General features: G+C 43.4%; 1 protein-coding gene across 1 annotated transcript in view; it reads left to right on the top strand.

Moving 5' to 3' along the window:
* Window positions 1–306: 306 nt before the first annotated feature.
* The window catches only part of LOC133409013 (metabotropic glutamate receptor 4-like), a 152824-nt gene continuing 133706 nt past the window's right edge, over window positions 307–19424 (top strand). The window contains exon 1 of the mRNA XM_061688485.1: window positions 307–462. The gene's annotated coding sequence lies outside the window, so the exon portion shown is untranslated. The remainder of the gene's footprint in view (window positions 463–19424) is intronic.

The following is a 19424-nucleotide window of genomic DNA, read 5'->3' on the forward strand; positions in this document are numbered from 1 at the left end:
AAGCCCGTTGACATTTTGACAGAAATAAGGGATAAACGTTCGGCGCCGTTATCGCCGAACGTGCACTAATCTGCTATCAACACCTTCGCCTTTTCCCCTACCCGGGGTGCAGTTCGGCGCAGATAAGAACGGCGTGCGACGGGGCGTGGAGCATTAATCACGCGCGGGAAACATCCACCACCGTGAGAGAGAGAAGGAAAAAAAAAGAAAGAAAAGAAAAGCCAACGTTGCCTCGTTTGCAACGCGTCCCCGCACGTCCCCTCCCACCCACCCAGCATCCAAGTTGCAGACTTTTGAGCACCACTTCCCCCGGTGGACAGCGCTCTGTGGATTTCCGCGTGGATACTGCGTGCAGGAGTCGCACGCCGAGGCTTCCGCCGAAGATCGGCGCGTCGGATGGGGGCCACTTTGCGGGGCGGACCGCACTGGAAGCTCCGTAAGGAAGGGGCAAGAAAACCGAGGGTAAGTGCCGCAAAAAAAAAAAAAAAAAAAAAAATTGCATTACGTTATTATCAGCACACGTACAAAGAAAATGAAATAATCATTTCAAAACAAAAGCTGGAACAGGCTGCTTTCAGGCTCTAAAGTGCAAAAATAATCACGAAATGAACGCACGAGACATGCTTTTGGGACTTGTGTGCAAAAAAAAAAAAAGTGCATCAATACTTGCAGCGCGACGCCCAATTGTGCTTGTTTTTGTTGTGCTTGTGGCTTCAAAAACAATGTTTTGCCTGCATGCGTGCATCCCGCGCTGCGGAGGCGCTTCCAGTCCCAGTACCCCCCCCCCACCCCGACCCCCAAATTCCATCCAAACACGCTCACTCGATAAATACCCAACCTCCAGCTGGACGCTTTAAAAGGCAGCGACAGCTGGTGCACATCGGCGGCAGCGAATGTGCAAAGTGAGCCACCTCCCGACGCAATTGCACGCACACATCTCAGGCAGCCCTGAAACAAGTTGAGTCATGTCAGGAGGCACACGAGATGGATGGAGTCAAATCTCTGCTATGAGGTCTTTCTATTTTTGTGTGTCACGTTCTGGCCGGTGAGGCAACGCTCCGATGAGCTCCCTTCACCATCTCAGACCGACTGTGTGTTTGTGTGTATCTTCTGGCAGTGGTGATGATGACGGTGGTGCCCCCCTCCTCCTCTTCCTCCTCCAGTAAACTTGAATAGGGCACGCAAAAGCCAGCGCGCCTCTTAATGCAGCTGCATAATTGAGTTGCAGTCGAGGGGATAGTCGGTCGCTGCACCGTAAGCGACACGACACCGCCGCAACACTTCATTTCGCCTCGGCGCCCGGGTTGCGTGACCCCTGCGCCCTGCGGCCTTTTTAAAAAAAAAGTATTTCGGCGGGGGGTGGGGGGGGGTGGGGGGGAAAGATTAGCTTTGCGTCACGTTATTCTCACAGCTTCAATTGGACGGTGTGCGCAAGGCGAAGGAAGGCGATGGCGCCGGTGCAAAATTTGCCGTTGTCTGCATTCCGACTCAACCAGCGGTGTAATCACCTCAAGGCTTTGACTCGGCAAAAAAACCAAAACAACAAACCCTGAGGTTTTTTAATTCACTCTCACGTGGACTGCGAGGGGTTCTAGTCGACATCTTGGGTTAGACGCGTTCTTCGCAGCAAGTGATGATATATTATTATTATTATAGTATGCCTGACGTGCCTGCTGTGGCTTCCACTGACTTTTTTTTCTTTTTTCTTTTTTGCTTTTCGCCTTATCATCTGCTCCAATGCGACGTCAGCAAAACGTTTTCTCCGGTGCAGCTCCGGCGCTCAGAATTGATAATCCAAATGGGCATTTTGCAAACGAGAGCGGCCGGTCTAGCGGCTACTGGCAACAGAAACCCAACGGAACCGCCGATATCTTTACATGTTTGACTTCCAATTTGTTTAATATATATATATATATATATATATATATATATATATATATTAAAGCCACTTTTAACAAGTGTAAAGAAAGAAGATGTGTAATAAAAATCAAGTTAAGCTACGCATGTCTTGGAAGTGAATGTCAGATTGCAAAGAGTTAGGAATACAAAAGTTCAGTGTCAAGCCATGGGTAGGGTTTCTAAGTACAGTTCGGGGTCAAAACAAGGTTTGCGTTTAAAATTCGGGTTTTGGGTCAGTTTCAGAGTTGGGTGTGATGCCAGGGTTTGGGTATCAAACTGTAGGTTCAAGCCACATTTAGGGTTTTAAAGTAGGGTTTCAAGTCAGAGTCAGGGTTTCAGAGTAGGATTTTAAGACAGTGTTTCAAATTTGGGTCACAAGCCAGTATTAGGGTTTTAAAGCAGAGTTTCAAGTCAAGATTTCAAACCAGAGCTAGGATTTCAAGACAGGTTTAAGGTTTCAATGTAGGGTTTCAAGCCACGGTTTCAAAGTTGGATTTCACGCCAAGGTTTAGGTTTCAAGTTAAATGTTTCAAGCCAAGGCAAGGGTTTGGAATTCGGGTTTCAAGCCATGGATAGGGTTTCAAAGTACGGGGTCCAAACAAAGTTTGGATTAGAAATGAGGGTATCAAGCCAGTGTTAGAGTTTCAGAATTGAGTTTAATGCCGGGGTTAGGGGATCAATGTGTTGGTACATTCCAACGTTAGGGCTTTAAATCAGGGTTCAGGTTTCAAGTCAGGGTTTCAAGCCAGAGGGAGGTTTTCAAAGTATAGGGTCCAAACACGATTTCAATTTCAAATGAGGGGTTTAAGCCACCGTTAGAGTTTCAGAGTTGAGTCTCACGTCAGGGTTAGGATATCAAAGTATGGTTCACAAGCCAAAGTATCAAAAGGTCAAACTTCAGGTTTTTACGTTTTGAAGCTGTTTCAAGTCAGCGCTAGGGTTTCAAAATATTGTGTCAATCTTTTGTTTACATTGATTTTCAACTGGATTTAGGTCTGTGCTTTGACTCGCTCCTTCATTTTGGGTCTGGAGTGCTGCTAGCTGAGGAATTAAAAAAGAAGGAGAAGGAAAAAAAACAGCGTCAAGCATGCCGCGGCCCCCACCATCACTTCATTTCTGTGCTGCCTCCGGTGATGCGTCGTGCTGCTTGCGGACAAGCTTTTTCTCTTACAAAGAAAAACCATCCTGCCTCCCTCTGAATCTTACACGACCGTGAGCACTTTGGCCGCATTCCGAAACCAATGTGTTGCGTATATCTTAACACCTTGATCAAAGTGCTCGAAAAGGGTCCCAACCGGAGAGACACTCTCCAGCCTCCTTCACAACCACTGCAGCACAAACAAACTAAACAAACAAACAAACAAAAAAAATGACAGATTACCAAAACAGATCTCTGGTCAAATTCCGACTGGACCTTGGTTACTCCCTCACAAAGGTCCAAACCGGATTTAGGAAGTGTGTGTGTTTGTTCCTTCTCCTGCCGCCAGACACCATCTGCTCAGCGGGGAGCTTTTCCAAACAATTTCACTGTCGAAAAAAAAAAAAAAAAGGAGGTGACTCAGACACACGGACGCATTACAAACAGCCCGCTCTGGTGCTCGCCGTCCCTGAACAGCCTCATTCATCACATACCAAAATAAATCCAACACTCTTATTACGTTAGCTCACGCACATATGCAGTACACTACCTCTGACATAACACGATTAATAATAGAACTTAATGGTGTTCGCTCAGAAGACTACGCGGTTTAGTTCTGCGCTGCTGGATTTCCGTTAAATTTCTCGTCCATTGGAAACGATGGAAATGACAGTGTTGACTTAAATTACGAGTTTAATCAAGCAATTGTATCCTAAATCATCTTTCCACATTGAAATGAATGGAATTGCCATCAATCTGTTCCAGCCTCCAAAAAACTCCCCAAAAATCTTTGTCACCTTTTTTTTTTTTTTTTGATAAGAAAATTCACACCTCATAGTATTGTAGCCTGCTTTATGAAAACATACAGTAGTAACATCCTTAAATTGAAGTTTTTACAGTTTTTAAATCATGAATTCATGCTTTAGTAGTAGTAATTTCATAATGAAAAACAGAAGAAGACCTTCACAACTAAGCTGCAATAATATTAGCAATTTTTCACAGAGGATAAAGAATATATGCCAGTGCTTGCTACCGCTTGTGGTTAAATACAGTTGTTTAAAGGTTTATAACTACTGCAATGATGATGCTATATTTTTTAGCCCCATTACGGAATTTCCCAATATGTGTTAGCATTAAGCTAGTGGGCTTCTGTTTCAAAAAATAAAATAAAATAATATAAAAATAAAGTTGGGTGGTTTGGCTGAATACACCGCGTGTTGTTCTGTTTGTTAAATATTTAGTAAACTTCAACTGGGAGTGAAAATAAACAGCTTGAAACAAGCACTTGGTGTTTTTCTCTTGAAAAATTGTTCACTCGCTGCCAAACTGCAGCTTTCTGTGTCATTCGCTGGCTTTCCTGTGGAACTTATTTGTTGAAAAACTCACAAATTCATATATTTTTTTTGTGCGCTCTTTCTGATATGCCCTAAAATGAAACGAGATGCTCCCAAAGCCATGCCTAAATAGAAAAGTAGAAGTAATTTTTGCCAAGGAAGAATGTTGAAGTGAGACATGTTTCTATGTTGAGGAGGAGCTAAGATTAGCTTGAGTTGTTAGTGGAAGGTTTGGAGAGTCTTCGCTGCATGTGCATGTTCACACGCCAACCCCCGCCCCCCCAATCAAATGATCTGTCGGACATTTATTTTTATGGGAATGTTTTCAGATGAGTTTGAAATTATACGTATAAATATAGGCGATTGTATATACTTTGGGGGCGTCGATTTCTTTATAAACAATATTTACTAACTAATTCACAATGTACCGTTTTTATTAAATTCCCTAAGGTAAGCTATAAAGGCATATCTTTCACGATTTATTATCATCTTTTTCAATTAAATTATTTATTTATGTATTTACTACTTGTTTTTTTTGTTAATAAAAGCAAAAAAATACCATCAACAAATTAAAAAATGTTTATTAAATAAATGGTAAGCTTAAGGAGGCATATTTTTGAATGATTTATTATTATCATTTTAAATTAAATTATTTATTTATATATTTACTACTTATATTTTTTGTTAATAAAAACAAAACATTACCATTAACAAATTTAAAAATGCGTAGTAAATAAATGGTAAGCTTAAGGAGGCATATTTTTTTTAAATGATTTTTGCAGTGTACTACCACAACGGTAATTAATAATATTAAGAACAAAATATTACTACTGTAAACGAACTAAAAATTACGTTAATAAAATAACTTCAAGAAGGAAAACATTGTGGCTCACCCAGTATGTTGCAGTACAGTTTGACAAGCACAACAATAAGCGCAGTGGTAAATGAATGCCTACGAATGTGCTAATATATAATCACATACTGTACTTGGGCGTTCGGAATAAAGCAACAGGTAGAAATTGTCACGGTAACCGCCTCGCATACGACGGCGGAGGTCTGTCGACAAGTATGATTTTCATGCGTAACCTGACTCTTTATTAGGTGCCCGACGTTTCATGAATGTTGAAATATCGTGTAACTATTATAGGTTTGCAGGTTCTTAACAGAGGAGGTTGAAACAACAGCGGGGAGCAGCGCCGCACGGGGAGAGTAAAGTCGCGCGTTGCCTGAGTCATCGAAGACGCTCGCGCACGCACACACACTAACGCACATTCTTCTTCCTTGGGCAGCGTTGTGTGAAATGGCGTGTGTAATGAGTGCACTTAACATCCCTGCTGTGGATTATACACATTGTCTTACACCGGGGTTCAAGTGCATCTTTGCCCGGGAATCTGCCTCCCAGTTCCATTTGTTTCCACGCGTGTCCATTTAATGTTCCCTACAAGCCTGAATCCAATTGTTACACAAGTTTGTTACACACCCGAGTGGAGGCACACACTTCACGTTAGACTTTTTACACACATTGAGGCTCCGATTGACAAAGATGCCAACCAGCGGGCGCTAAATTGCGCGTTTTCACTCCAACAGATTGCGCATGCTGTTGGCAACAGGTGTTAAAACAATTGCCGGGTTTTCAGATTTAGGGCTTTAAGCCTAGGTTTGGTTTTCAACCATGGTTTAGGGTTTGAGGCAAAGGTTGGCGTTTCAAACTAGGGTTTCGGGCCTCATTTTGGGTTTCAAAGAAGGGTTTCAAGTCAGGGATAGGGTGTCAAGCAGGTATTTGGGTTTCAATGTAAGTTTTAAAATCAGTGTTAGGCTTTGAAACATGAGTTAGTGTTTCACATTAGGGTTTCAAGCCAGCACTACGGTTTCAAAGTAGGATTTCAAAGTTAGGATTTCCAGTCTGTGTTAGGGTTTCAATGTAAGGTTTTAAATCAGGGTTTGCTTTTGAAATTAGGGTTCGGAGCAAAGGTTCGGGATTCAAATGACGGTATCAAGACAGAACTAGGGATTGAAAGTTGGCGTTCAGTTTTCACGCCTGGGTTATGGTTTCATAGCAGGGTTTGAGTTTTAAATTAGGGTTTCAAACAAGGATTAAAATTGCAAATTGGGGTTTTAAAGTAGGCTTTAAAGCCTGCTTTAGGGTTTCAAGCCAGGGTCTGGGTTTTAAATGAGGATTTTAAGCCTGGTTTAGGGTCTCAAAGGGGGGATTAGTCTTTTCAAAGTAGGGTTTCAGTTTCAAACGAGGGTTTCGGGAGTGTTATATGTCTTCTTACTGTAGCATGAACGACACTGGTTGCAACAAAATTGTCTGGGTTGAACTTTACAGATACAGTAGCACTTAAATGTGACGAATGCAAACCAGTAGCCGGAATGTCGGCAGCATGTGTCACCGCGACGCCGCAGTGATTTTTACGCAATTGTTTTTTTTTTTTTGCTGCTGCGCGATGGAGGCGCAGCTGCTAAAAAAAGAAAGCCGGTGTTAGACTGTATATTTTTTTCTTTTTTCAAAAGAGCACCAGCGAGGTACTTGGAGTAATAATAATAATAATAATAATATCGCACTTGTTCTCTTCTTTCCACCTCTGAATGTGGGTGCAAATGGATGAGTGGAAGAGATGAGTGAGCGCGCGGCAGCACGCACACACATTCCAGTTCATACCGACCCCTATAGCTTTTAGCTACTCTATATAATATAGATAATACAGTCTCTTATTACAATACTTGACATGCCAAGCAGTACAGGTAACGCTATGATTTCAAATTGGGGTTACAAGCCAGGTTCCGGGGTTCATGGTTTTAGAGTAGGGTCTCAAGACCAGGTTAGGGTTTTAAGACAGGGTTATGGTTTAAAGTTAGGGGTTCTGGGTTTCAAGGCTGCATTATGGTTTCAAAGTAGGTTTCAAGCCATGGGTAATGTTTCAAATTAGGGTTAGGGTTTCAAATAAGGGTTTTAAGACTGGGTTAGGGTTTCAAAGTAGCGTTTAAAACTCAGGGTTATGGTTTCAAATTAGGGTTCCAAATGAAGGTTTCAAGCCTGCGTTAAGGTTTCGAAGTAGGTTTCAAGCCATGGGTAAGGTTTCACATTTGGGTCTCAAGACAGGGTTAGGGTTTCAAACAAGAGTTGGGGTTTAAAAGTAGGATTTCAAACCAGGGTTATTATTTTCAATTACAGGGTCACACTAAGGTTAGGGTCTCAAATGAGCGTTCGGGGTTCAAATGAGGGTTTTGTGCAGTTTAAATGAAGCCTAGAAGTGGGTCGGACACACACGCACACACACTTGCTCGGCCAATCGGTTGCAGTGGAGCCTCGTGTGTCTGACGACATTTGATGAAACATCAACAACAACACGCGCCCATATCATCTCGAGCGTGACAAAAAGACATCTGGCTCTGGCGCCGGCCTGCGTCGGCGCCCCGGTCGGCGACGGCACTTCAAATCACCTGTACTCCCTAGCTCATCCGCAACGCCGATATTGCAATCACGTCTTCAATTTGTTTGCGCACCTGTTCACTTCTTAACGCCGGATTTATAATTAATGCAAGATGCCGGAGAAGATGGACGAAGGCGAGATCGAGCTGAGGGAATTACCACACGTTGTCCCCGGCAGTTTCCCACCGTGGCGCAAACAACACGAAGTCGGCGTGCGGCGAAGATTCCTCTTTTTCCACAACAGTGACGTTCTCTGCATGCAGCTATCTCACTTACTTTGTTTTAGTGAACAGACAACCTGAGAGCAGATGACTGACAATAAAGGTTTGTGTTCCAGTCTGACGGATAAATGCAGGTCAAAATTTGGTGAATTAAATTAAACGATCCCTTCAAAACAATTAAATATGCACCGATACCAGTTATGTTATTTTAACTGATTAACTTTGACTCACAGATGCAGATGACTGACAATTTAAAGGCTTATTTTCAAGACTGATTTATGCACACCGGTCAAAATTAGGTGGTTAAATTAGCCATTAAATTAGCTACAAATTCTTTACCAATCACAGTTATTTCATTTCAATGAACAAAGAGTAGACCACTTAAGATAATAAATCTATATCTTAGTGGTAAGTCGACGATTGACAACAAAAGGTTTGTTTTCGAGTTCTGAATGATGCATGCGGATCAAAACTAGGTGGCTAAATTAGCCATCAAAGTATGAATTATGCACAGAATGCAGTTATTTTATTTTAAGGAACCAAGTACAGATATCACTGGACCGTGAAATGAATGTTTATAAGTAGACGGTGGACAATAAAGCTATATTTTGGAGTTTGACTGATGCAGGCGGCTTTGTCAGCCAGCAAACTATGGGCACCATTAACCCTTAACCCAACCCCCGTTATTGACGTTAAAAGGTACGTTTTCGACTCTGATCGACGCATGCAGGTGAAAATGAGGTGAAGAAACATTCCATTGAAATATAAATTACACACCAACTGCAGTTATTTTGTGTTAGCGAAACAATTGCAGGCAACATTGCAGAATGAACGGAAGGCATTAGGGACAATCTTGACATTAAGGATAATGATGCATCAACTGCAGTTATATTCGTGATAATGAATCAAGTGCAGGAAATAAAAGTATTGCCATAAGGACGTTATTGACAGTAAAGGAATGTTTTCGACTGAGCGACGCATGCAGGTGAAAAAAATGTGGCTAAACGTTCTGTTAAACCATCAATTATGCAGTTATTTTGCGTTAATGAACCAAGTGCAGGCAACTATTCTGCTTGTTGCATTTTTCATTAAATATATCGCTGTAAACATTTTTTTTCTTGCTCCTAAAAAAAAAAGAAAAGAAAATGTAAATGTGACATACAGGCTTTTCATAGGACAGGAATTATCAGCATCCACACACATGCACATGTTTCATTGCTCTAATCCTCGCGTGGGTATCATTAAAGGCGCCGTCCCCAAAAATAAAATCTATGTATAAACGCCATATCTTCCCTGCATAAAAGGCAAAACACGATTTAAGTTGCGCGAGTATACGCGGTATCAAGCGCATCCTCCTACAGGCGGCGTACAAAAGCATATGTGCGTGCTTGTTGAAAGGCTTCACAAAATGGCACATGCTCAGGGAGCGAGACGCCTATAGCACACTGCATGTATATATGTCGACTATACACAGGCGTATCTGCTAACATGCAAATGACAAATGGGGGTGTGGGGTTGGGCGGGGGGTGATATGCAAGGACCACGAATTCTTGCGAGATCCCGCCGGCCCGCCATGGGCATTTTTGCCCCCCCCCTTACCCCAACCTTCCCTCCCCTCCCCCTGTGATGCAGAGGCAGGTAGCACTGCGGGATTAATGAAAAGCTCCATCTCAGTCATGAAAAGAGCATTTTCACAATCTATTTAACACCCTGCATGCCAAAGGCTCGCATTAGGCACTGTTGACTTACAGTCGCCTACAGCTTTGTGTTGTGATGCGTTCGCCGCCGCCGTTGTGATTGTCTGTGGGAAGGCTGCAACCGCCACCACCACCATCATCATCATCATCATCAGCAGCAGCAGCAGCAGCACTCCTCCCAAGCCCCCTCTTCACATTCTAGCCCACTGAGTCTTCACGCATTTGTCACATTTGCAGTCAGAAAAAGTCATTCAACCTCACTGGCATGGAGGATGACACACAACTGGAAGTCTGAGGGAGTCATTGGGGAAACAAGCATTAATGTTCTTTTGGGGATACCAGCTGGTCACTGGGGCCCAAAAAAGGCAGGATTCATGCCATGAGTCCATGACTGTAAGAAAAATATATCGGACTTTTAGATTTCTTCTTGTGGCAAAGCTGTAATGCAACGATTCTGGGAAAATATCCAATTTCACCTAGCTCTTCCAAATTGTTCGTGTCAAATTTGAGCCGTTTTGACATTTGAGAGCAAGACAAACACCCTGAGTGTCATTCTTTCACTCAGAAATTAGATGAATGGATCAAAGGCAGTTGTTGGCTTCAAAGGGAGCGGTTGGCTATTTGATATGAAAACACTCAGTTTGTATGTGGAGAGTAAAGTGACATGACTGGTTCTCGTCTCGTTCTGTTTTTTGTTTTTTTTACCGCATCTCCACATGATCATACATACTGAACACAAGTAAAACAAGTCATAGAGATGGCAGCGCATGCCTTGACACAGATGGGAGATCTGCACCAGCAAAAACAAGTACCTGCGATTTAGCAAAAAAAAAAAAAAAAAAACTATTCCTTTCCTCTAAAACATTGATTATTGACTAATCATCCATTTATTGATGTCAGACAGGCTATTAATACAGTTTGAAGTGATCTGTAGTTCATAATTGTAATTTTATTATATTCTTGGCCAAAAACATATTGCAAGTGAATGGAAAACAAACAGTAGCTATAGGTAAGGTTCACTTGCGGCGAAAATTATTTATTAACTACAAGTAATATATAGCGGCACGGTGAGTGACTGGTTAGAGCGTCTGCCTCACAGTTCTGAGGACCGGGGTTCAATCCCCGTGCCTGCGTGGGTTTTCTCCGGGTACTCCGGTTTCCTCCCACATCCCAAAAACATGCATTAATTGGAGACTCTAAATTGCCCGTAGGCGTGACTGCGAGTGCAAATGGTTGTTTGTTTGTATGTGCCCTGCGATTGGCTGGCAACCAGTTCAGGGTGTACCCCGCCTCCTGCCCGTTGACAGCTGGGATAGGCTCCAGCACGCCCGCGACCCTAGTGAGGAGAAGCGGCTCAGAAAATGGATGGATGGATGGAAGTAATATCTACCTCTTTGCTCATATATATATGCCAGCTACCTATTATGACAGGCAGAGAACAATTGAACTAGATGGCGAAAGGTACATTTAACCTGTGTGTGTCCAGTTGTTGCTATTCATATATATACAACATAATAATAGTATTGTGTTCAACTAAATAGGACCAAATTTCACACTGAGTAACATTTGTGAAGATTATTTCACTATGTATTCTTGTTTGGTGGTATGAGAGTTCAACAAACGGCAGGATATGTGGAAACTTGAAGTCACTATTGTTGTTATTGTGCCATTCTGATTGCCTGAAGACAGATGGGTAATTGATGTGGACTGAACTGAACTCCTAAGAGCTTTCTGTGTTTCCATCTGGGCGGCCGTGTTGGCCAGAGCAGGCTGCAGTGGGAAGCGCTACGGAATGAGTGAGCATGAGTGCTGGAGGTTGTTCCGGTGCTGGTGAATTATTCAACACAAACGGTCGCGATTACGGACCGACTGCACTGCACGCACTGCGGGGTCGCGCAAGGCGAGGTGCGTCCGCGCCGCGGTGAGGCCGGGGATCACCGGGCTGTGCGTGAACGGTATTCCAGGAACCGAGCCCACCCTTCCCCTTGCGGCCGCGTCATCTCTTTCATTCCCCTGGGCGGCGGACGTCGTGCCGGGGACCGTCTTGCAGCTCTTAGAAGACTGTTAAAGGCTCGGTGGGAGACACCGACACGATCCGTCTGTCGTCACCGCCCACGTGAAGGCTGCCCACAAAGCCGTGTGCAATCACGGCTTCTCAGGATGTCAGCATGAATTACTGTAACCCCCCCCTCACACACACACACACACACACACACACACTGCTTTATGGCTGGAACCAGCCAAGCAAGGGTAGTGGCGCAAAAACAGCAAACACTGGCCATCTCAGCCACAGCTGACCTTGGAGGGGCCTTTGTAAAATGTAACGCTATGGCCAAATTATGCAACTAATGATTCCTTAAACAACAAAGAATGATTAACTAACCAACCAACTGACTGACTGTCTGACTGACCAACTGACTGACATACTAATCAATGGACTGAATGACTGTTAACTGACTAACCATAACTAAGTGACTGACTGACTCACTGACTGACCAACCAACTGCCTGGTTGTCGAACTAATTCAGTAACAAACTGATGCAACCAATGAAGGAACCAACTAACAAACTAATGAACGACTCAATGAGCGAACTAACAAACCAATTAACCAATCAACCAACCAGTCATCCAACTAAAAACCACAAAGAGCAATAACTTGCTTAGCGTTTAAGTGTCACTCAAGTTTCTCTTTCGAAGGGAGAGACAAAATAGACGATCTATACTTGAACTCAACCATGGAATGATGGCCACAAGCAGGTAGAAAAGGTTGTCCAAGGTGACCTCTGTACCGTAGGTGGTCCTTGTGAGAAGTGTGGCGACAGTCTCCACCATGCAGATTGAGACATTACTTGTTATTTGTGGGTGTGGTCACTTAATAGGAGTGACTGGAGAGAATGGACCATTCTAAGGGTCTCATGCATCCTATTCAGGGTCCTGTTCAACAACATCTGCAGTGGCACCTGATGTCACCACTTCTGCATGTTTTTATTGTTGTGGTGGAATCAAAGGCCATGTCTTGGCCTTCATCATACATCTGCAATGTGAAGTCTAAAATGTGCAGCTCTGTTGTGTTCAAACTCAACTGTATTTCAGAAACTGTCCTGATTCATGAAAGAGCTGCATGCCCCAAAACCCTGTCAGGCCATCCTGGCGGTAGGACTAGCCCAGCGCTGGTCAAAGTAAAATGTCAGGATGGAGAATTGAACCTGACAGCTCGCCCTGTGGGAGACTAAGTGGCGTCAACCTGTTGCAGGCAATGTGATGATGAACAACTTTCATTAAAAAAAAAAAAAAAAAAAAAAAAGGAGAGCCGGATGTCCTCTGTTTTAATGTCACCGGGACGGGAACCCTGGAGGCTCAAATGAGGAGTAAGCCAAATATGTCAGTGCTGTGCACAGATGAATAATTTATAAGAGTGCCGATCAGAAGTGAATGCAAAGGGCCTGTTGCTGCTGGATACTACAATTGTTGTTGCAAACTGTCAACAATACTGATGCTGTAGTACACAATGCTTAAAGCACATATAAGAAACACTTGGGCTTAAAAAAAAAACTCTACTACTGCTGAGTAATCTATAATGTAACTAACTAACTAACTAACTAACTAACTAACTAACTAAGCAGTTGAATGTCTGTCTGACTAAGCAATTATTTAACTGACTAACTGACTGATTAACTAACCTACCAACAGCTTTGACAGTTCCAGAGTCGGAAGCCATTTTGACATTTTATTATTCGCAACCCAGACGGCGTCATTATATTGCACACAAGCAAAGAGGCCAGAGAGCCAGAAACTCAACTCACTCAAGCATTGCTGAGTCCAAGTGTTGGCATAGGCGGACTTCTTACGATGTTTTAATGTTACTCAAACCCAGTTTGGGTATCCGAAGGAATCGTTTCTGGGTGATGTATAATTTATCGTCACTGTCCAATGATAACCTTGTAAAGCCACTTCAGGATGATTTTGATGTTTTGTGGGGACAAATGGTAATTTTTGTGTGTGTAACCTAATTAACTAACTTGACTAACAATCGAATGACTGTCTGAAATTAACTGAATGGCTGACTAACTAATTGAGTCATCGACTAACTGATCAAAGGATGAGTATTCTTGCTTCCTTTTAGTTGTATTTTGCAGTGGTTATCTTCCCTTTATACTTGAATGAGAGCAAGGACCACATCCTCAAAAGATATGGGCATGAAAAAAAAACATCCATTGATTTCAGCGAGGGAAGACGCGGGATGCCGGCTCCATTAGCGGGACGTAAATGACGGCATTAGGGAGAAGTAAAGAAGCTTGGCCGTCCACATAAACACGCAAACACCTAAAATCCATCAGCAAGTCATTTGCGACCCAATGAGCGAAATCGAACGACGTTTCCCCCATTGCCATGATGACGGCGTGTCCAAACTTTGAAACTTTGGAGAGATTCTGCGACTCGGTGACTTGTTCTCTAGTGGCCGCCGGCTTTAAGTGCGGCACAGGATGACGACGCACGTTTTCTTTTCCCTTTTTAGCATCAGACACTCGTATCGACACTCTCTATAGCAGTGGCCAACACAGTGTTCAATTACATTGATTTTTCTCCCTCCCCCCGTGCATCTCTTCCTTTGTTCCTCTGCTGGCTTGCTTTCGAAGCTCTGTGACTGCAGAAGTAAAACAAGTGAAGTCCCTGAAATTATCTTATCAGATAAGTCAGCAGAGAGGAAATGAACTGAAAAGAAACTTCCAGCGTCAACCGAAAGACGCTAAGTTTAATAGGCGGGGTTGATTGTTTGCAAAGGAACTGATTTGCGGAGATTAATGACGCTGTTTAGCTTTTACCTGCTGCGCGATAAGAACAAAATGCAGTGCTTCGGGAATTGTTTCTGTAATAGTCTTCAGAATTGGTCAGTGGGGAGTTGTCAGCAAGCTCCATCCCAAAAAAGTGAAAGGAGCACTTATTAGAAATGTATCACGGGAAGCGCAATAGTGATTGTGGAAATTCCATTATTCTATGGTCAAATGAGAAAATGAGAAAAGAGCTCAGCGGAAGTGCAGACTTCCACCAAGGCCAAACACTCCCGAATTTGGATCAGTAGCACATTGCCTGCCTTCATAGGTAGAGCCCGCACCTCCTGCATGTGAATTCTGTCTGTTAATCCATCCATTTCCATCCTCATTAGTTTCATGGGAAACTGGTAATTATCCCAGCTGACTTTGGGTGTGAGGCGGGGTACTCCCTGGACTGGTTGCCAGTCAGTTGCAGCGCAATTATTCTAAGGAGCGTGGTTTTGGGATGTGAACGGAAACTGGAGCAGCCCGTACCCAGCGAGCAAACTCTACATAGAGATGTTATGACTAAGATTTGAACCCGAGTCTCCTGACTGCGAGGCAGATGTGCTGCCCACCATCCGCCTTTGTCAGTGTCATGCAAGAAGTTAATGAACAGGCTGGGAAGAAAATCTCTGAAGGAAAACAGAGTAAGTAAATGAGTTAGCCACTCACGGACTAATTGACAAACCAAGTTACTAAAATGACCGTTTGACACATTGGGTAACTAACTGAGTGACGAACTGACTATACCATGACTAATTGACAAACTTACTGACTACCCGACTGACTGACATATTTACCAAGTAACTAAACTGACTAAGTAACTTACTAGCTCATTAATTGGCTGACTGACTAATTTATTGACAAACGAGCTTACTAACTCAACGGGCTCAGAGACTAAGTAACTAATTATTTGACTGAATTACTAATTGACAAAGTGAAAAACTGACCGACTAACTACTTGATTAACTAACTAACAACTTACTTGATTAACTGACTGACTGGCTAAGTAACTAATTAATTGAATAACTACCACAATTATTGACTAACCAACAGACTGACTGACAAATTGACTAAGTCACTAAACTAACTGAGAGCAAAGAAGGTTAAAAGGTTGATTTAAACAGCACCTGCTGGCGACAAAGGTCAGACTGGAACAAAAGTGTTTCAATGGGGAACAATTGTTTTTCAACTTGGAAGTCATCCAGCGTCACGGGGCGGATCGTGTGTTTACCTTTGGGATCTTCCACTGCTGAAAGGTGGCTTTGTTGGGCTAGTCCTAAACTCTGTGGCCTTTTTGCTTGCGTAATTGTATGCCGAAGTGAGTCCAAGGGGTAGAAAGTGATGGGATTGAGATGTCACCAAGGTACACACAAATGTGGAAGCGTAAACAAACCAGAAAGCTGTCGGTCGTAACGCACCTCTCACCTGGATCCTTTATTTCCGGCTGCCAGTTATCATTTGAGCTATGGGTAAGGCTAATTAATAATAATAATAATACTAATAATAATCCCGACTTGAAACCCAATTGACAGACTAAACATGCCTTTTCCCAGCGTTGTTTTCTCGCAGGATGCCGAGAATTTCTGGATTTTTTTAGGCCGCTCCCCCAGCGGCGTAATGAGAGCGCTGTTGTAGGTGCCTCAGCGAAGTTTTGAAAAGTTCAGCGCTTGATTCTACAGAGACGCTAATACGAAAGAGATGTGACCTCTTTTTCGAATGCAGTACAAACCGACAGCGGTTTCGGATCGCTCGGATCCGCCGAACGGGAAGTGAGGAATTACAATATTCCAGCCCAGGAGCCAAATGTTGGGCTGAGTTGCGAGGTTTGCTGCATAATTAAGCAGGCTGTCTGGGGGTGTGTTTTGAGGAGATATCAGAGCCCATGTGCACATTGTGTCCTCTCCATTTGAATGCCATTGTGAGTTGTAAAGGAGCTGTTGTTCTAGTCAAGCAGTATTAAAGCTTCTTGAATATTTTAGATGGCGACAAGTGGACCAGACTCTTTTGTAGACTCAAGGTAAACTTGTAATGAGAAAGCCAAGATTGAAAATATTCATAATGTCAACACATATTAGTCTGTGATTTTCTTCAAACCCCCCTGTGTAATTTTGTACTGTATGTCTAATTTGAAAACCTAACCCCCGTTAGACGACCCATATCAGGCTTGAAGCCATATTCTTTGTTTAAACTCCTAACCCAGACGTGAAACCATAAATTGGTCCAAAATCTAAAACCAGACTCGAAACCCCAATTTAGAACCCTATTCCTGTCTCCAGACCCTAATTTGAAACCCTAACTGTATAAGATGGTGCACACAGGTGGTTATATTTGCTAAATATAATACCTTCCGTTTTAATGGCGTTTAATAGCACTGTCAATCAACAGACACAACCACATGGTCTTCTTAGCCATCCAATCAGAGGTCTCTGATGTCATCCTTGACGTGAATCCCTCGCAAGGTGAAAGCGAATCCTTTTCTCGGGTGTGAGGTGGGACCGAGATGCACATTTGACTCCCGCTCAGGCACTCAAGCGGTCGCAAGCAATCTCGAGAAAATGGCGAGGACGCTTCCCAAGCATCTCCTTATTTTAGCCAGGTGGCCTACTTTTCCATACTGGAGCGATTGTGTCAGAAACAAATTCTCTCCAGGGTAGAGGGAACGGGAGGATGGGGGAGGGGGGGCGTCTTTGACAGGACAAGAATGCTTTAATCTTGACAGGCAGGCAGGTGGAGCTCGACAGATACAGTAAATCAATGGGAGCGTCTGAGAGGTAGCAGCCTCTCATATCGACCGCCAAGCTCTCCCAACAACACCCTCGCTCGCTCGCTCCACCGACAGCGTGAGTCAGGGCCGGATTGTCTTTCGGCTTTCAGCTCTGTGCATACTGAGCTAATTACGGCCAGTCCCAAAATCAAGGTTGAATCCTCAAAAGACCCAAAGACCCACTGACTTCCAGGCAACAGTTGAAACACTAACCCCGGCGTGAAACCCTCACTCAGGCTGCCGTTCTTCCAGCGGGCTCGACGTTGAGATTGGATTTTGAACCCGTAAATTCCATCACGTGGCCTTTGGACTTCTCTTCAATTCACCGCATCTCCTCCTCCATCAGGTGCGCATGATGTGATGATAGGCTGACACTTTATTGCCGGCGGCGCGTCATTCCCAAAAGGAGTCACTGCATAAAAGGTAATCTTGTCCAGAGGGAGGCTTTTCTTTCATCATGATAGGAAGATGCTAACCATTGAATCAGATCAGCGGGAAGTCAACTAATATTTAACATGCTTCCATGCCTTCCTGATGGATTCCCTGCAAGAGAATAGAGAATACCCTCACTCGTTTATCTCCTGCTTTGTGATCGTAGCCCTCCATTAGGCAGATCCAGACACACTCTTGGAAATCGGTAACGTAGAGACCACATAGAAAAACATTTTTGAAATAGTCCCCCCCACCTTTAAGATGATTAAAACAAACTTATTAAAACACATTTTTAAAGTACAGTAATCCCTCCAATATTGCAGGGTTTAGATTCCGGACCGTAGCAACCGTAGTAGTATTGGTAATAATAATATAAGTACAGTGATGCCTTGAGATTCGAGTGACCTGAAGTTTTTCGAAACCATCATTTGTCGGATTTTTTTTTGCTTTGAATTTTATATACGAGCACTGTTTGGTGGCGGCGAACTTAATTCAATTACTTCACATTGAGGAGCGCTTTGGCGAATGGTGAACAATTGGGTCAAAAAGAGGCTTCAAGCTGTTTAATGCCACTCCCAGTGGAAACTTACAGTCGCACTAAACATAAATTCACACGTGTATTTAAAACAACTTAGATTTGCCTGATGAAAAAGCCGTCTTAGTTTAATGCTGACAAACAATGCAAAACGCCATCGACATGCTAACCTTAATTTGAAACCCTGACCTTGACTTGAAAGACTACCTTAAAATCCTAACCGTGGCTTTAAAACCCTATTTTGAAAGCAGAAACCTTGTGTGAAACCCTAATTCTGGCTCTAGAACCCTACTTTCGAAACCCTAACCCAGGCTTGAAAGCAACATTTGAACATGCCTTTTCCCTGACTAACTCTAAATTCTAACCCTAAACCCCCCTTCATTTGAAGCCCTAACTCTTGTGGCTTCAAACCCCAATTTGCAACCAGAACCTTTTTGCAAAACTAATTTGACACATGAACCCTAGTTTAAAACATTAACCTAGTCTTGAAACCTTAATTTGAAATCCAAACCATGTCTTGAACGCATATCTTGAAACCATAACCCTGGTTTAAAACCCTAACTTAAATCCACACATTGACCCAGCCATCCACCATGACATGAATCATCCTTGGTGGAGGTTAACGTAAAATATGCATTTGATCTTAATATGATAAAGAGGTTTTACCTTCATATGATGAAAGCATATGTGTGTGTGTGTGTGTGTGTGTGCTTCTTCTCTGCCAACCGCGTTTGCTGTGACAGCTGTGGCACGTCGTCACCGCGGCGCTCTGAAAAGCGACGCAGGCAGGCGGGGCGAGCGCCACTTAGCCGCTGCGAGGCTCGGCTAAGAAATTGTTGGGCACCGGCACGACAAAACCAACCCCCCCCCCCCCCGAAGTTGAGTGTTTGTTGTCTTTTTGCATCACGCAGAATCAAAAAAGACGGCGCTGTGTCAGCGGCTCCGTTTGTTTGGCTGCAACAGCCGACAATGGCGGCTGTCACGATGACTTTTGTGCGGGCCCGGTTGTAGCCGAGCTTTGTCTAATTTATGCAAAAACGACAGAAGCAAATGCGCACTGAAGGAATTTCGAAATGGACGTTTTGTTTGTTTGCTTAAAAAAAACCTCATCAGTAAGAGATGACATTTTTCTCCTTAACGTGGCGCCCTAATCT

Source organism: Phycodurus eques, chromosome 10, assembly GCF_024500275.1.
Source record: "Phycodurus eques isolate BA_2022a chromosome 10, UOR_Pequ_1.1, whole genome shotgun sequence".
Lineage (NCBI taxonomy): Eukaryota > Metazoa > Chordata > Actinopteri > Syngnathiformes > Syngnathidae > Phycodurus > Phycodurus eques.